Here is a 19578-nt window from a genome sequence, read left to right on the forward strand (position 1 = left end):
TGTACCAACCTCCATGATCTAGGTCATTTTACCACATCCTCCTTCCATCTCTAATTCACTCAATTAGGAGTCAGTGCTCATCGTCACCATTTGCACATTACTTACCTTAAATTCCCGTGGAAAGCAAAAGTTGAAAAATCTTGCGGATTTAGTTTTGAAAATCAGGTATGACAGCAACTGCTACAACTGTACAAATTTTACCAGTGAGCTCTGATTTGAACCAAGTGGTGGTGGTGTGTTACAGTTTACTCAGAAAGTCTGAGCCGTGGAGGCAATATGGACTTTTTATGGGCTCAATATAGTCTATAATCTGGAGTTATGGATAGTGATGATAGAGGCTTAAATGTTCTTCCATCACATGGCTGACCAGGAATTTCTCCTGCTCGGTGTACATTGTCAATGTCTCAGCAGAATTACATTGTTGAGCTAATTGCCTTATTAAAGCCAGGTAATGGTTATTGGCTCAACCCCAAAGAGTATAAATGGACACAGCTGGAACAGTTGCAGTGGGATTTTATATGGAGTTTGTACCTTAGCCAGCTGTATTGAAAGCAAACTTGCTGATGGTAAAGACAAGCTGCTGTATTACTCCATGCTAATATCATACATGGCATCTACGTAATCATTATGGGATTCATGTGGCTTGGAAGTCGATAAGTCAGGTGATTCCTTTCTCCCCCCACCCCACCCCATTCTCCCCCCACCCCCCACCCCACCCCATCTCTGAGGAATACTAATCAGCAAGGCAAAAGTTTCAGGAGCAGCAAGTTTGTTAACTTGTTCTTTTATATACGTAAATAAAATATTGATACTCCAAATAGGTGTTTTATAAAAGGCACATCAACACATGGTGGTAGCACATATAAAAATCTTTCCTAGTTTGGTGGACACTTCAGCAGCTGGCAGAGTTTGGAAAATTACATGTGCGTTTACCATGCCAGTGGGAGGTGCTGTCCCATCACCTCATTTCTTGAAATCCGCAAATGTGAATCCTGTGGAGATTCAAGCCTGGAAGTGCTACTGCTTGGTGATGAAACTTGATCAGGAGTTGTACAGAGTGCAAGTGTCCACAACAATAGGCACAGAGGTATACTCCACATGGTCACTCTGTCCCATGGCTGCAGACAGGAGCCATTGCTGGCAACATTTTCTCAGTGCTGCCAACCACCCAAGATCGCACCTTTACACAGAGAAGTAAATTTAACAGGGGTTACCCCTGTTAACAGCAGGATACCAGTGAAATCCACAGCCAGTATTGGTACAACACTTGTGAAAATTCGCTGATGGGTGTGAGTTTGACACTACTGCCAGAAGGCTGACAAGAAGCTGGCTTGTATTTGGAATTGTGATAGCAAGGGTGTGAGAGAGGCTGCTTTGAGAGTCCAATCCAACCTCGTTGACAATGGAAAAAAGATTTGTCACGGGACTGAAAGCAAGGTGGAGCAGCATAAAGTTATCTGGAGCTGGATGGACAGAATGTGTGCGCGATACTTAAAAGTCAAGGAAACCACGAGACACGGTAATGCAAGTTTTGTATCAAAATGAAAGAATACCCAAAGATCCGTCACTATTGGAACAGAGAACAAACAGAATTTCCAGAAGAAAGAGAGTGCAGTGCATATCTTTTTATTAAAACAGTAGAAAATATATACAAGGCCAAACAGTACAAACACTAATTTTGTGTTGGAGAAACAGGGTACCCTCCCCTCAGTATCAATGTATGGGGAGGGGGGTGGGGGTGGATACTCTGATTATTAAAATAGTTCACAACACATTGCAAAATCTGAGAATCTTGTTGTATTGCTCTCTCGACTGCCCTATTGGGAGGTGTAAATAACGTTATTTAAATATTGTCTGCCTGCAGCTGAGGATATGTTAGTTTTACTCCTTGCAATACACATTAACAAGCAATTTGGGAAGGCGTGCAACAAGTAGACAGAGAACAGCCATTTCAAAGCAAAATATTACAAATGAGAATTGCCTGCACACAGATGGATAACTAGACCAAACTAGACCAAACAATTAAGAATCAATGAGATCAGTCCTATTGGCTTTGATGATTCAGTGTTTTACACTCAAGCTGGAGCCAGGCAACTACCTAAGATTTACAATAGGCGCAGGTGCACAAGGTAACATAATTCCACTTCATGCATTACTAAAAAGCAACAAAAGATTTTAAGCTTGCACAGGGGGAACCACTAAAGTCAGCAATTCTAGCTTACGGCTGAACAAGTTTCCCCATTGCAAACATGAATTCTAGTCAAATGTAGTGATAATATTGGCAGCATGGCTGTACCATATCTACTGGTTAGCAAAGATTGTCTGAATAAGCAATCAACAAATTGATTAATAAAACAGCATCTACTGGAATAATGGTATCTGTGATTAATGACAGATGCCACAAAGCAAGGGTTGTACTGAAACACCTATGGGTGTGCAGTAATCGAGTACCAGGTACCAGTGGCTTTAAGGCAAGATTGTTCAAAGTGCGGGATACAACCCGTGGGAGGGCCATGAGGTGTTGGGACAAATCGGTGGTGGTGTTCTCACGGTGGTTCCGATAGCGGGGGAAGCGCCCAACGGCCGCTACTGCATTTTTATTGAGAATGGCAGACGCTGCCGCCTTTTAAAAAAAGGAAATGGGGTTGTGTGCAGTCTTCTGGCCATAAACGGCAGCAGTGAGAAGGTCATGCGTCCTGCACGTACACTTGATCACTTGACGTCAAGCACCCTGTATGGACATTCTTTTGGCGTCAAATCTCCAGAGGAGAGCTTCTTCCATTTTCTACTAGCTGCCGGCAAGAAAGACAAGAGGACAATGAAGATGAATAATTTTCTTACAGGAAAGAGATAGTCAGAGACACAAATAGGCAGTGACCTACTGGACAGGATCTCATATCTGAATCTGGAGAGAGCTGCTAAGGAAAGTTCAGGGCAAGATACAGCAGTGCTAGTGTTATCTCTGCAGAGAGCTCCAGGGCCTCTGACTAACAGCCTACAAAGAAGAAACCTAACTTGGGAACAAAGCAGTATAAAGATGCTTTCTTGAAGTATGGTTTTGTCAATTGTGCCAATGCAAATAAGGATGGAAAGCCTATGTGTGCTATGTGCAGGGTAGTATTGGCAAATGAGAAGAGAAGTTTCAGATTTTTAAAGATAAATGGTGGGTGAAAAATTCCTTTTGGAGGTTGAGACCCCAGAGTCAGTTATTAACTTACAGCTGACTCCAAATGAAAAGACTACTCTGCTGTACCTTGCTTGTGACAGCACATTAAAAACACGCCAAAAGTCCATGATTTTGTCAGCATTGTGGAATAGCATCTCCCAGGAATATCCAGAGAATTTTGTGGCTATTGTCCTTACTTGTGACAGCACATTAAAATGTCAGCATTCTGGAATAGCATCTCCCAAGTGTATCCAAAGAATTTGTGTCCTTCACGACGACCTCCATGTAAGTGGTTGGATTTTCCATTCTCACAAAGACAGCGGCACAAAGGAACTGTCTGAAGTCTGTGCCTGATATGCACATTGCCCTCTCCCCTCCTGTGAACCTGATTGGATTGAGATCATGAGGACCAAGCAGGCTCCCCTTTCGCATTAAAGGTAGGTGAACGTGCATGGGTTGCGCAGGTCGCTAGTTGGCAAGTGAGCCCGGGAAAATAACGTTTGAAAAACATTGCTTGGAGAGATAATTGAAGGAAAGCCTGGATGGTTTGGTCAGACAGAACGTCACCTCATCGGAACGTCGGCCTATCGCATCTGTTCAGTGGTACTTGTACCCAGGAAGGATAGTGCACTGTGCATCTGCTTAGATCCTCACGACTTAAATAAGTGAGAGAAATATCCAGTAGCAATGATTGTATACAACTGCATAGTGCTCAAGTCTTCATGAATCATCATGGGTTTTGCTGAGTCTTAATGAACAATTGTCATATCTTACAGCACTCCTATTCCTTTGGGCAATACCTCTGGATCCTTGAGATTAGCTCAGAACCAGCAATCTTTCAACAAAAAGGTACGAGTTGAAGGAAGGATTGCAAAGGATAGAATCAACTGCAGATGATGGAGATAGTTTTGAAAAAATACTTGAAGTAGCAATTCAAGATCATGATAAAACTTCCTCGACAATAAATGTTTTGAGAGAAGGATGTGCTGCAAGATGCACATTGAATGCAAATATGTAGTCCTCTGAGTGATCATCACTTTATTTTTCAGGTGATGGTTCAAGTGGTTCCCTTATTTTCTCTTTGTTGAGTGTGTTCTGGTAAGCAGCAAGACATTTGCAGCTCCTGCAGGTTTAATTGCTATTTTACAAACGTTAGCAAAACATTTAGATTCTTTATAACAACTCAATGGTCTCCTTTTTCAGAAGGTATTGATGTACCCGAGGGTTTGTACACAAAACTTGGCAACTCATGCATCATCTCCAGGGAAGTCCATCTGGAGGAGAGTCAGAGATTGCCTGTAGTAGTTAGGTCATCCCAGGTGAAATGGTCAGTAGCTTATGCGCACTACATTTCTTTGCTAATTCAAATTTTAGGAGCCAAGAAAAGACCAAGTCACTACACTGGGCACCAGCGAACAGGCAGCCCTTAAGTTTGCTATGGTTGCTCTGTTTCGACTAATAGCAAATACTTTCAATGAACTATTACTATGATTTGCACGGTATTTTAATATTCCATCTGCCTGCCCCCTCCCCCGCATAAATTGGCAAATATATTGAAATTCCTGTGTCATTCCATCTGGTAATGCTCCACCCAGTAGAGGGGAGTCTGGGGCCGGTGGATAGGCTCCTGCTGCCTTTTCTTCCACCTCACTGGATTTCTACTGGCTTCCCAATCTAATGCCAACAGGGAATGTAGGATCTCCCAGCCACCAGAGTGGAAGATCAACTTATTCAGATTTGACACTCTCAAACCATCCATCAGGAGGTGCAAGGGGAGATTGGGGCAACACTTGTTTTCTGTGGGGAACATGTCTGGTAGTAGCTTGCATGGTTAAGACTAGTTACTCAAGTGCAAGGATGAAACCACAGTCCAAAGATATATGGGTTAGGTTATGGGGTTATGGTATAAATTGACAGGTTTAGGGCAGGGGAGTGGATATGGGTAGAGTGCTCTTTCAAAGGGCCGGTGCAGACAAGGGCAGAATGGCGTCCTTCTGAACTAATCGTGCGTGTTTGGACATGACGCAATCTGTGCCATGTGACTTCACCTCATCCAACAAGCTGCATTACATTCATAACCCAACTGCACAAACTCTGCTATCGAGAAAATGCTAAAACAGGAGGGAGAGGGAGCAGAACCGTAGCTCGAGAACATGGCATCTGTGGGGCAGCTTTTGTCCTTCCTGCCCAAAAACCTGTATATCCAAGATTAGCTTGCTGAGACACCAGAGGACATACAAATCATGAAGAGTGGAAGAGGTCATATCATTCCAAGGGACTGACAACAATTTACTATATACACGTTTTTATTTTAGCATGCTTGATATTCACGCTCAAATAATTTAATGTTGTGCAATTAGAAATAAAAATAAGCACAAAATTCTGCAGTTGATTCTCAATAAATAATCACCTAAATTCATAAAACTTACTATTTAATTCAAGGTCAGCGACACCTAAAGAACCCAACGAATCTAATGAACATTCTTAAAATGTACCTAGTTTGCAATGTCCCAGATACTTTCCCTTCAAGAAAAGAAAGCTGCAAAAACTATCAAAGCCAACAAAACGTATTTGCTTGTTTGAATTGAACACCAAAGCCCCATCCTTCCTTCATCCAAATTAAGCTGGGCAAATGGAGCTATGATACAGATCATTCCTGATCAAAATCAATTGCAGAAACGGCGCAAGGGGCTGAAAGGCCAAAGGTTATCCTATATTGTTTTCTAATTTGTTCAAGTTTTGCGCACAACAAAGAAGGCAAGGAATGGTCAATGGGAATGGCCAGGAATATAAAATGAAGTAACAGGATTTCAAACATTAAGCGTTCTCTTCTCGCAGCACAAGGCAGATCTTTGTCCATTAGTTCTGCGGCAGCAGAGTGAACATTTTCTTCCAACACTCCTCAGGAGCTGTGCTGACATCGCAGCAGATGATTCGGAGAATTCCCATGGAAATTCAGCGTTGTTTTCGGCAGCAAAGTTATTTGTATCAGATTTCCAGAATTTGCAGTTTAATTTTTTACTTGAGCTTGATTTCTGACTGTTCAGAACTTGAGCTGTCCCCAAATTTACATTGTCCCTATGTTCACCTTGGAATGGAGGTTAATAAAAAAAAAAGCCCACTAATTTATTTTTGCAGAGCTTCACATATTTATGGGCCTGATTTTCAAAACTGGAATAAATTATTTTCAGATACTAACAATTAACTATTCAGTATTTTTGAGTCTCTTTCTCGTCCATAGAAACTTCATTTGTCCATTTTGAATTTTTGTCTCCACGAAGGAAGCAAAGGCCTTCTTTATCTCCCAACCCTCCTCCTCCTCCCCCTTCTACACTCATTATGTTCCCATTGCTGGGCGGTCAAAGGATGACTCTACTTTTATTTAAATACTGAGATAAAAATGAAGGACAAAAATGTATAATGAAACCGTCTCAAAAGGGAAACAGCTAGATAGTTAGCAATGTGGGGAGGGACTAGCCTGACTGGAACAAATCAAGCTCCATATTAATGCACCAAACATGGGAATTGCTAGGTAGAAAATATCCAAGGTTCATGGTGTCTGATTTTCACTATTCTGGTCGGCACAGGGTGCAATGATAATGGAGTTCTTGACTATGAAAGAAAAGGGGCGGGGGGGGAGGGGGAAGCTTCCGGCTGTTCACTGGTAGCGGGATTCCCTGTTCCCGCTGCCAGCACATGCACCCACGGGTTTCCCGCCAGCGTATTCAATGGAAAATTCCATTGACAATCTGCGGGAATAGAGAATCCTGCCACCAGGGAACAGCAAGGCCAGATTTTCCTTTCCCCCCCCCCCCCACCCAATATTGTAGAATGTTTGGAGAGTTGATTTGGAGGGTAGGGGCTGTTTAGCACAGGGCTAATTCGCTGGCTTTGGAAGCAGACCAAGGCAGGCCAGCAGCACGGTTCAATTCCCGTACCAGCCTCCCCGAAGAGGTGCCGGAATGTGGCGACTAGGGGCTTTTCACAGTAACGTCATTTGAAGCCTACTTATGACAATCATCGATTTCCATTTCATTGATAGATCCAAAGTTGCTCGTTTCTTCCAAGCATGCACACTGAGTATATATCATGACCTGCATCTTACGGTCCCAGTCTCGGTGAATGTTGAGAATTTCACCATTATTGAGGGCTGCAACGGGACTGCAGCTTCCAAGGAGCTCACCTATACTGAAATCCAAAGTTGCCGTGCGCATGAATAGGCTCCCGAATTGAAGGTTCCATTGACGCTGCGAGACAGGAACTTTGGCTGATTCACTTGGGGGTTTTATTTCAGGCTCCTATCAGACACACAGTCCACTCAGCACATCCCTTTAAACCAACACACTCTCTTCCTGCTCCTCTACCGGCATTCCCCCCACCCCCCAAAACCAATCCCCAGGGTTTATTGAATTTGTGGAATTGGAAGTCCAGTACCGGTAAATTGCTGGTGATTGATAGCAATCAAAGAGCTAACTAGGTGTTACTTTTTACATCTTTGTATAAAAATCAAACAACAAATCATAATTGAACTATGTCTGACATCTGAACTGTCGCAAACAATCTCTTAACCTTTAAATATAGATTGCATTTATATAGACTAAAGACCATATTTGTCATCCAATAACAACTTTATAGTACCTTTAATATAATAAAATGTCTCAGGGCAATCCATAAGAGCATTATGAACCAAATCATGAGCTTGGACCTCTCAGGAGATATTAAGTCAGATGACCAAAATCCTGAAGGTGGAAAATGATGTGGAGAGGTAGAGAGGTGTAGGGATGGTATTCCAGAGTTTGGAGCCTTGGCAATTGAAGATGGAGCAATTAAAAATCTCTCTCACCATGTAGTGTCCCAGCTGCCAAAGGTTGCTAATCATGGTTTATACCAGTGTTTTTCAAATTTGTTTTCCCCCCAGTACCTACTTTTACCAACTGGCCAACCTTCGTGACCCACCATTTTTGCTTACTTTAATGTGATAGGTGAGCCTGCTTGCTCCTCACAATTGCACTTGCTTTGTCATTCAATGTTACATTACTGCTAAGGACAACAGCTGATGATTTAAATTCTTGTTGCATGAATTAAAAAAATCATGCGGTCTGTCCTTGAACTTACCATGCTTAAGTCTTCAAATACCTTTGAAGTTTTTTTACTTTCATTGCCAGTACTTTCATGCATACAACACACATCGACTTTGCATCCTGATTTGCATTGGCACAATTAACAAAGCGATACCTCAAGAAATCATCTTTATAATGCTTTGTTCCTAATTTCAGTTTCATTGATGGCTGTTCACCAGATGCCCTGGAGTTCTGTACACAGCTAACACTAGCACTGCTGTGTCCTGCAGTGGCCTCTCTTGAGCATCTCCCACCAGAAGATTCAGTTCGAAGTTCCTGGCCTGGAGGCACACTGCCTGTTTTTGTCTCTGGCCCCCTTCCTAAAGCGATCCATCTTCAGTTACCATTCCTTGCCTGGCTTGTTCGCAGCTAGAAAATGTAGGAATCTTTCCTCTGTGATTTTGCACCAAAAGCACGTGAAGGCAGTGTATGTGCCGGTGCCGCATTTACCCGGACGACTGCATTATTCAATATAAAAGTCGGTCGCGGTTGGCATTCTCAATTTAAAAGCCAGTTACAACCATTGGGCGCTTTCTCCGCGACGGAGAATACTGCGATCGATCGCTCTGCAATCCTCCCACACCCGCCCGCGGGTTGCGACTTGCACTTTGAAAAATCCTAGTTTATACCATGACATTGATGTGTATTGTACTCTGGGATAACACAGGCTGCAACTCGTTGCAGCTTTGACCAAAAGATACTCCAGACTTTAAAGTTCAATGTGATTTATTGAACCATTAGCACAGTTCTCTATGAGTTCGACTCTCCTGCTAATCTTGCTGTAGTAACTCAAGTCTAACTAACCAGTCTGCTCTAAGGTGGGTGTGATGCTTCTGATCTGACCCAGTCCTACTCTCTTAAGTGTCGCCTGTGGAAAGAGACAGAGCATGTGTGCCCTGTTCTTATATATGGGTTATGTAATGCCCCCTTGTGGATGTGTCACCTCTGGGTGTCTTGACTGCCCATTGGTCGTGTCCTATTCTATGTGTTCATTAGCTGTATGTCTGCATGTCATGACGTCTCTGGTGCTCCCTCTAGTGTTTACTTAGTCATATTGTATTTACATTAACCCCTTGTGTATTTACAGTGATGCATTTCACCACAGACATCACTGTGCAGCAAAGCAAGGAGGCAGGCCCCAAGAACTATCACAGGAAATGTGTTATTCTACACCACACTCCAGACATCTAGCCAATTGAGTTAAACCATCCCCGAGGAGGGAATCAACAAAATCATCATTTCCAAGATACAAGGGAGCGCGATCAGGATAATTCTCTCCATGGAGCAGGTTGTCAAGTGTATCAAATCTTTGCTTCAAAGAGTAGTTATTGAGACAGAGCCCACTGCATTTTTCAGAAGGAAAGTTGGAAAAGTATCTAAAACAGAGGAAGATACTTATTACCTGGAGACAGCAGGAAGGTGGAATTTGGTGTAAATTGTGATAGTGAAGAGCCAATACAAATGTGATGGACCATATAGACTCCTTCTGTTTAATGTACAAAGGAGGTGTCAGTTTACAGGTGATAGGTATAAAATCTTATTGCGAGCACAAAGAAAAATACAGGGCTTCAGCTCCAGGCTGCTTTCCAGTGGTAATGTGAAAACATTAATGTCTGAATAAAGAATGTCCAATGTGAAAGAAAGGACTTCTTACCAAGCAATTAACTCTAATTGTTGGTCACATTGATATGTGCCAGAATCATTCTTGTGTCCAAACATGGAAAGGGGATTTAAATTCCAGCCAGAGGCAACAGATGGAGTGCTGACTGGCACGAACATGTGTGCTACTTTACCTTTCATGATTGCCAGTCTGAACCAAATCAAAAAGGCAAATTGTGCTTTCTTCGCCCTCTTTCACCTTGAAATGCAGCAAAAGGCACTGCACTTGCCAAGTTGATCTACTATTTTGAAAGAGAGGACATTGAAATATCAATCAGCATCACACCACAAAACTACTACTTCTTAGGGGGCCTTGTTTCAGCTATCTTGAAGAATTCATGATGACTCCAGATCTTTAGAATACACCAAATTTAGAAAGACTTTGGCACAACTTCACGATGAGGGATTATCCAATCCTCTCGCACAGTCCGAGCTCTCTGCACTTATTCCTGCCAAATCTCTGACGATCTGATGAAAATATCAGCTTTTAATTTTGATCCACTGGTAATCTATAATGGCTCCAAAGCAGAATGAATAGTCACAGTCAATAGCGTTACAAGATTAAGCGGCGCAGATGCAGAAGAATGAGAGCACAGAAGGGCTGGTCATTGATTGGCACACAAAAGGGTGAAAAGGTTAAATCAGGCAGAGAATAGGAGCTATGACAGCAACTGGGCCATGGTCTGTTCAAATTGAAGCAAGTTGGGGGTAGGGTGGGGCATTCTCATACACCCAGCTACAGGAACATTAGGGTTTCAATTTATGTGAAAAGAAAAAAGAAAATCATATTTGACCAGCCAGAAACTGCAGACTAAGTGGCTTTTTGTTTAGAGCAAAAAGCTTTGTAAAGGCCCAAGCTCCCATCTGTGATGTTAAAAGTGAACGCCGATAATTTAATTAGACGTATGGCTTCCAGCATTTAAAAACACATTTTGAAATATACTGCATCAGATAACAGTGTGAAGGATGGGTATGTTTTTTAAATTTATTCTTTCACGGTATGTGGGCATTTGTTGGCTAGGCAGGAGCTGGAGTTTGTTGGAAAACAGGAGCTCAAACAGTAAGCATAAAACAAGTACAAACAAAAAATCCAACACTGGCACAGACATGGAAGGTCATGGGTAAAACTAGAGAACAAGCAAAAACTTTAGAAAATCTAATGTTGCATGATTTAGGAGCCTGCTCCCAAAAGGATTCAAATATATCCCAGATCTAAATGGCTGTCAAAATATCCATGGCCTATCATTAATTGGCAGCAGCCCTCCGAAAGATCCAGGTATCCCATCTAGAGTACTTGTTTATGCAGCTGCATATGTACCTATGGGTGTTGTGTCAGCATGATTCTTGTGTGATGTAAACTCTGGGGGACGCTTGATAATTGGCAGGGGAGACCAGAATAGATCATCCAGTTTCTGTTTACGTGGAGTTTATTACTAAAGAACATCTGAGCTCAGCTTGGCTCAAGTCAGAAAGGTCTGGGTTCAGATTGCCACTCCTGAACTCGAACTAGCGGTCATTCCAGCTCAGATGTGGAGAAATTCTGCATTGGCAAAGGTGTCACTCTTGTGGGTATGGTATTCACCTGCAGCCCATCGTTGTGTGCTGTTGGTTCAGGCTAATGTTAAAGCATTATTTAATGTGCAGTATTATTTGAAGAAAGGCAAGAAGTGGTCTCATTGCAATGGCCAACACTATTCCCTCAACCATCACCAGAAGCAGATTATGTGGCAATTCATCTCAGGGATTGTTTATGGCATCCTACATAAACAGGCTGCCACAAATGGCCACTGCACATAGTAATTCATTGCACGTCAAATCCTTTGCAATGTTTCTGAGGGATAATAACCAAATATAAACACAGAGGACCAGGCTTTTGCCTTTCATGCTGGAAGCTAGAGTCAGAAAATCTCCTGACTCGGCAGAACCAGCTCAATGGAAATGACGACTGCACGCACTTTCATCCCAGGGGATCGGGGAAAAGATAAAGTCAAGCCTGCCACCTTTGTAGGCGGGCACAGAGGTGAGTGGGTGCCACGGCACACTGAATAGAAGACCTGCTTTAGTTCTCAGAAACTTTGGCCTGCTTGTACAAAAGGCTGTACAGCCCCCTAACCTTCATCATTCATCATGTCCCTGTTAAACCCCCATGTACCTCTGTGTAATATCCCCATATCCATATCCCCTCATACCTGCAATGCCACCTCCATAGCCGCTCACAATAGACGGGATTTAAAGATTGCAAAGAAAAAGGTGGATATTCCTGGCGGTCCTGCAGAGGATCATAAAATGTGACACTATCACTACCATTAGCTTTGCGAAATAAAAGATCGCAAAAGGAAGAAAATGATGTAAAACGTTATGATGAAATAATTAAACTAACAATCTAAGAGACTTCTCATTCATATATACTTGGTACTGAAACCCCCATTCATGAAACCCATGCAAAATTTAAATCTCAAGTGGTAAATCTGTTGTAAAAACAAACTTCTATTCACGAACTGCATCAAAACCTCTAGTGCCTTTAATGGACTCTTAAAACTGTCGCCCAAAATGCTAAGTCAGTTCCCCTTGCTGAGAGAAGTGACTTTTGAACTTTTGAAACTCAGCCAAGCATTCATAATGGGCTCTAATAACAGCTCTTGGAAAATGTTACTGATGAAGTCAATTGAAATTGTAGGAACAACTGGCCAATGATTCTTTTTTTAAAAGCTACACCAGATAGTCTGTCAATCAAGGCACACCAGCAGTGGTTGTCTGCCTTTTTTAAAACTGTAGCTGCCAACATTAGCCTTGTATCCCCCCCCCCCCCCATTTATAAAAGTCTGGAGGATTTAAATAACTTCAGATCATAACACTTGACCTTCTCTGTCACAAGTGTTTACACCTCCTCCATAAATTTGTGACTCCCCCACTGAGAGTTAAGGCCCTTGGAAAATGTTATCTGTTTGAATTCAGTTTTAATTGCAAATGGTCCTGAAAAATTCAATTTTCTTGCCAGCATGATTCATGTCTCTCCCTCGCCAGAAAAACTGGGATTTGCTGGAAATAGAGGAGGGACTTCAGCCTGCCATATTTAAAGCCTCCCGAGTCATCCCAAACTCCCCAATAATCTGGCCAAAAGCCTGTCTTTGCTCCACCCAGTGGTATCATCACAATTTATCGTTTGTAATAGTACAACAGTCCAATTACTGAATTTATGTCCGTAAATTAAGCCCATGTTTGATTCACTCTTGATATCCAATGCAGGGCCTTTTAGACTCCCAGTCAAGTCTCAGTTGCAACACTATGCCTTTGGTACATGAAGGTCAGATGCTCCAAGTGAAAATGCAAGAAAACTGGACAATGAAGAGCATATGGAGTTCATCTCCTGTAATCTAGCCTCAGTAATGGAACCCGTGTGAATGAATTTGTGGCAATGATCTCTTTATTCTAGGGAATATCTCTACTGTGGTATTTGAATTATTAAGAGTCACAAGGTCAGCACATGCTCAATGTCCCTCTGGTAACCGCCTGTGTTCATTTCGGCTCTTTATCCTAAATTGTTTTTAGATATTCTTGTTGTAAATTTCCTCGGAGCTTTCAGCAGCTTTGGCAGAAGACTCGTCACATAGAAAAGATATTTCCACCAAACTCCTGCCAAAGGCATGGTGGAAGATGCCAGGAGAGTGCAACAGGTAATGAGAGGTGAGTCTATGGACAGAGGGGGAAATAATGGCAACCTGGGTGGGCGGAGTGGACTCCCTGTTCGAAATGTACCACTACAGATCACCTACTTTGTTATAACCTTTTAAAAAAGGTGAATGTGTTCTGCCAGTTCTAATCTGGAACATCATTTATTGTCTCAGCATGAAATTAAAAGAAAGCTGGACAGTTAAGACAACAAGGTCGAAGAAGTCCAATTGTGGGCACGCCATTTTCCTGGGTCTCATCTAAAAATACATTGAGACGAATTGTATGGTGTCCTGTGATTGAAATAAATATATTTTAATTTTACTTTACTCCACTAAACAGAACCAAAATGCTCCTGAAATCAGCCCAGTTACAGATGTATTGTATTTGTGTTCATTGTCTGTTTCTGAATCAGACAGGCAGATTATTGCAAAGGGGATTACTGAAGAGTTTGAGATGGAAAGAATACCAGCACTAATTGCAAAGCAAATGAATCTTCTTAATCTGCTCACAGACATTGGAACTGTCTATCAGTCATTTTAAAAGTTAAGATAAGGAAGCCTATTCTTCGCCAGGGCATGTGCATGCCACAGAGTTGAATTCTAATTAATGCAGTGCAACTTTGAAATGGTGTCTGCATTTTCCTTCATCACCATGGAGCCCTATAAATGCCACCACTGTCCAGCTTGGGAACAAATGAGGAGACATCTGCACAGTTCACATGTCTGCCAGGACAACCAGACGCACGGATTGTGAGGTCTTTGTTCACTGTTGCATTCATTGCCGACACTGGAACAGCTTCTCTTCGGCTAATTAATGCAGTCAATTAATGGAATGAACTCAAACAGCATCTCAGATTAAAAAGTCAGTTGCAAAAACAAGAACTGGATGCGTTTTGAGACTTTTCAAACCCTGCAAAGAAAAGACTTGATGATGGGATGCATGAAGAGAATTCTACCTATTGAATACTTTGGACACAACAATCACCTCTAATATTCAACAGAGTAGGTTTTTTCATATAATGCAACTAAGCCTTAAATCAAACAGCATCAAAACATATCTAACAGTTGCTACAGTGTATACAGTCTATACTATTAATCAGAACCCAAAACCTTTCATTTGCACTGAACCTTCGTTAATAGCATCGGTAATAGTTAGGAGCATTTTTTTTTGTGGTGTGGGGAAAGAGAGAAACAATTCTATTTTCTGCTCAAATTTTCCCTTGCTCCCACAATCGACATACAGGCAAAAGATTGCTGTTGTGTTCTTCCCTGCCCTTAGCTAGAGGCTTTTGCCTAGTTAATTCCTCAATTAAAAATGTGCCTCATTTATTCAGATCACCCTCACAGTAGGGGGGGAAAAAATCGATGGCATACTCTTGCATTTCTACTAACCTTACTCTCAACCAGTGCTGGAGAATAGATTAAGAATGATTCTCTTTTTCGTTTTCCTTTCCTCGTGGATAAAGTGCCTGGCACTTCCCCGAGCACCTTACTAGGAATGGAAATCAGCAGAATTGGGTGTGGGTGGAGGCATTTGACTGATGTACTCATGGTAACTTGCATCGTCAGTTCAATCTGCTCCATTCACTGTACCACAGATATGAAAGGTGTTTCTTACCCAAACACTTTATGCCTCGGTTACGGTCATTGTATGATTTATTGTGTACTTCAATATATAATAACTGACTCAGAGGGTGAGATTTAACCCAATCAAAATTCATCCATGTACAGAGTTAAAATCAGGCCATTCCGATGGACTTATGGTCTGGTGATTGCAGACTATATTAATAACTAATACCACATCTTTCAACATTATTCACAAAGAAATTTATACTAAACTGTGAAAATTAGATAAGGCAGCTTGTGTTCAAAAACAAAAATGAACATTTTGTACCACTGCCTAGAAGTTCTTCACACTAAGAATAGACCATTGGGTGGGATATATATTTAATAAAAATAATGAGAGAGAGGTGTTATGAGTTTTTAAATCAATGTTGTGTGTAATTGCCCCTCTCAACCTGATCTGTCTTGTGACTATATAATCCACCCAAGCTTTTGTGTTCACAGCACATGACCCATGATGGGGTTAAATTCGACTTAATGCGCACAATGGGAAAATAAGCTTACTCTGCAACTTCCCAAAGCAAATACTTTATGCGCTGGTGTAAATTTGCGCTGGTGTAAATTTAAGAGTCAGATACAAGGTTAGTTTGGCCACTACAGTTTGTATTGTATGGAGTGGCTGGGGTAACATCTCATTGCAAACTACTTCATAGAAAATAACGTGATAAAATTGATATATGTTAATCGATGCCTCCATCCTTCGTAAGCAAGCCTCATTCAAGTAATGGAGACCACTTCCATTCCTTAGCCCCTGCTGAATCTTCCGCACTAATATGGAAAGCCAGTGAGAAGCAATACATATATCCACTTCTTCAGCACCAGGAGACAGAATTACAGGGCACTAAGTCGAGATGAATGAATTGGTGCCCTGTACCCAAAGGTAGTGCAGTTCCTGAATATGGCATCAGCATGCTAATCAACCAGGGACAACGCAGCCTCATAACATACGTGAACTAACTTGCTTTTTTGAACAACTTTGTTGACACGAGGGCAAGTGACTCTTGCATGACCTCAGTAATGTCTCAGAGCATGAATGTACAAGCCATGTTCATTGGCTAAACTTTGACAGGGCTTTATTTCTACACTGGATAGAAGATTAGAAAGAATTTTCAGCTGCCGTGGGTCAAAAATAACTCAGCAAGGGGGGCACATTACATCATCATGGTCCGACCATGCTCACAGACAGGCTTGAAAATGATGCCCCAAACTGCTTTACTAGATTGAAGACTTGGGTAAAAATCCTAATGGTCACAGATATAATCTCATCCCAAGTATTTTCAAACTTCATTTATCTATTTCACATGTGACTGGTTATTTGCAATTAACCATCTGAATCTACTGTTCCATGGACAGTAAATAGACAAGTGCTACCACAGACTACAAGGTTATTTATATGGGCAGGTGCTGGAGGAAATCTGAAATGTGGGTTTAAGCCCTCAGTATTAATACCCACAGACTGACAACAAATGGACTGCGCAGGGATTATTATTTGGAAGTGGAATCCAGTTAAATTGCAGCGACTGCTTCAATTCACCTTTCAAGTACTGAAGGTGGTTCAGTCATTGATTAAAAAGAGAATGCATATAATTGACTACGATTTGACATTATCCCCCATTTGCATAGCGGTCACTTTAGCATTGATAAGGTAAGTGCACACAAATTTAGTGCGTGTCATAAAACTCACCATTAACAATCGGGGGCTAGAACTTGAAAATCCTTGCAATTTAAGTACAATAAACTAAAACAGCTCAATCCGTCCACTTCCATGAGGATGTTGAGAATTGCAGAACAAGATTATCTTACAACTACCTGCTTCCAATGCACATAAATAACAGAAGACCGATATTCGGCATAGTTTTTCATAAGTGCTAAAATACACAATAAATTGTGCTAATTAGATATTAGCTCATGTCATTTCCATACATGCACGCATTGGGGTTTAATTCCTGTGCTTCAACAGAAGCTGGTGCTGCCTAAAACACTGTCCACTGGCTCATCTTCCCATGTTCCTTTGTCAGGTAGTATCCAAATGATTACTGGTATTGCTTAGAAGGTGATTGGTGTCATTTGCTTGTGTTTTAAGTACTGGAAAAGGACCAGGGGATTTGTGAATTCAAAATCAGCCAAACACAAGGAATAATTACAAAAGCTCTTTTTACACAGCCCTCTTAAGTTTAAAAATACCCCTGCACTATGTAATGGAAAGTGCACTGTAAAAAGGTGTGGTTTAATTTTTTTTTAAACACAAAAAATCATAATGCACTTTTCTCCAGAAGGCCAGACATTGCAAATTGATACATCGTTTGAAAATTTTCTTTTAAACAAATTCTGACATTATTACCTGAAAAAAGTTATAGGAATCTCATCACACAATACACAAGCTGCCTCACATACAGCCCTTCATATTAAAAAGGGAGGATCGAGAGCTAAACAGACACTGAACTCGGGGGCAGGGAAGCGAGAAAGAGAGAGGACACATTCGAAAAGAAGAATGCCAATTGTTTGGTAAAATCAGCAAGCTATTTCTCTCTCCCCCCCCCCCCCCCATTTTGCTTTCCCAAAAAGAAACAGCTGCCAAGGGGAATGAGACAAGGAAGCAAAGTGAAGCAGCGCAACATTTATATACTCTAAATACAGAGCACGACAGCAGCTGCCCGCCTTGTTTGCATACCTTTAGACTATCTCATTTGGCAGCTCAGACTCCTTTCAATGTGTGACTGCCCCCTTGAATAATACCTTCCTAGGAAGGACGGGGGCAGTGGCGGAGGGGGGAGGAATGGGACGATTATGCCATTCACGTGAATAGTTCATTCATCGGCTTTATACCATGAGGTCTGGGACCTTGTCACACAGCCCCAAGCAAACAGTGACAGCTATAGTTAATGGCCAGATTCACACGCGCTCCCATACACACAACTTGCTGGCAGCCTTTTGTCTGGGAATCGTTCTTGTATGCTGCTGGGACGAGGTGCAGAGGGTGCTGCTGCCTTTCAAGACTGCGACAGACAGTGGCGAAGGTGAAGGGCTCTTCCCAGCCCCTTCATCAGCTTTAGAGGTGACAGCGGGCTCTGTGATCTGAGAAACACAGGGCCCACGCTGAGCTTTTCACTCTGCTTCTTCGGGGCCTATTGTCTCTTTAGCTTCCTGAGTGTGAATAAAGGGAGGAAAGCTCCTTCCAGAATGCAGTCGCTTTTTACATGCAAATCAGAGATTAGGGGACACACATGCCTCTGCTTACTGAGCAGACAATTATTTCAACTTGAAAACAAACTGTGGTCAAATTAATAATTGCTTGAGGAATTACACATCTAACACAAGCACGAGAAGGAGGGGAGAGTGAATAAAAGAAAATAGCAGAGCCTTACCCAAGTAAGCTGAAGTGTTGTATCCAGCTGCAGGTTAGATTCTGACTGGAAACTGCTTGCACAGTGATTTGGGGCACTCAGCAATGTTGTGTGCAGTCACTGTGAAGGACTCATTTAGTTAATTGCAAACACTCAATAGTCTCCTCTCTCTTCAGGTTTTCAGCAGCATTTCTTCCACCAGCAAAAGATAAACTAAACATTATTTTTTTTAAATGTCATTTCTGTACAATCTCTGTTGACTGCAACAGTACACGAGGTTTCCAGCACCTCAGAGGATCCACTCTCCCCAGCACCGGCTTCCTCCCTGCTTCTGGTAGCGTTAGCACCTGGTACTATAATACAGCAATGAGCTGGCTCCAAGCAGTGGATTGGTGGATGCCAGCTGTCGATCAAAGGATATTCAGACAAGCAGGAGCCTATTTGCAAAGCTTGCAGTCCATACAATAGGGAGGGGTCTGACTGGGGAGGAGTCGGCGTGAGACTACTGGACAGGGTAGAGAGTTGAGGGTTTGGGGATTGGGGGCTCCTTCAGCTTTATTTTCCTGTTAAATGTTGGTTAATGAGTTCCGGGGAAACGAATGTTAGAGCTCACACCGATTGATTCTTTCCTGAAGTCTATCCTCATCTTAAAAACTACTAAATATCAAACTGTTCACATCCAGAGATTATAGAGACGGAAGGAAAGGTAACTGGTTTGAAAGGCTGCTCCAACTTGTTTTGTAGACTGATAGGGGTGAACAACATGTCCTCCCCAGAATCTTTCACTGCAGTGCAGAAATTCATCAGTGGTTTTTTTGGGGGGCTGAAAGTCTTTCACAGGCTGAAAGGAGAAATAAGGGTCAACATCTGATGTTTTAAAGATCCTGGATTCAATTAATAAAAAAGACTTTCAATGAGAGAAGCTCAGAGCAAAAATAATGTATACAGCAAACTAAAACTAATGCAGCAAAGATGGAAATATTCATACTGACCTC

At 42.0% G+C, this 19578-nt stretch overlaps 1 protein-coding gene across 3 annotated transcripts in view; it reads right to left on the bottom strand.

Annotated features, from left to right (window-relative positions):
- The window catches only part of lrrn1 (leucine rich repeat neuronal 1), a 44521-nt gene extending 25593 nt beyond the window's left edge, over positions 1-18928 (bottom strand). Inside the window, exons 1-2 of one of the 3 annotated variants that reach the window (XM_072472177.1) lie at positions 18605-18928; positions 12135-12214 (exon numbers count right to left, since the gene is read on the bottom strand). The gene's annotated coding sequence lies outside the window, so the exon portion shown is untranslated. Of the gene's footprint in view, positions 1-12134; positions 12215-15008; positions 15028-18604 lie in introns of those variants that run through there. The other 2 variants (XM_072472180.1, XM_072472179.1) reach the window with 2 other exon arrangements.
- Positions 18929-19578: the final 650 nt, after the last annotated feature.

This window comes from Scyliorhinus torazame, chromosome 13 (assembly GCF_047496885.1).
Source record: "Scyliorhinus torazame isolate Kashiwa2021f chromosome 13, sScyTor2.1, whole genome shotgun sequence".
NCBI lineage: Eukaryota > Metazoa > Chordata > Chondrichthyes > Carcharhiniformes > Scyliorhinidae > Scyliorhinus > Scyliorhinus torazame.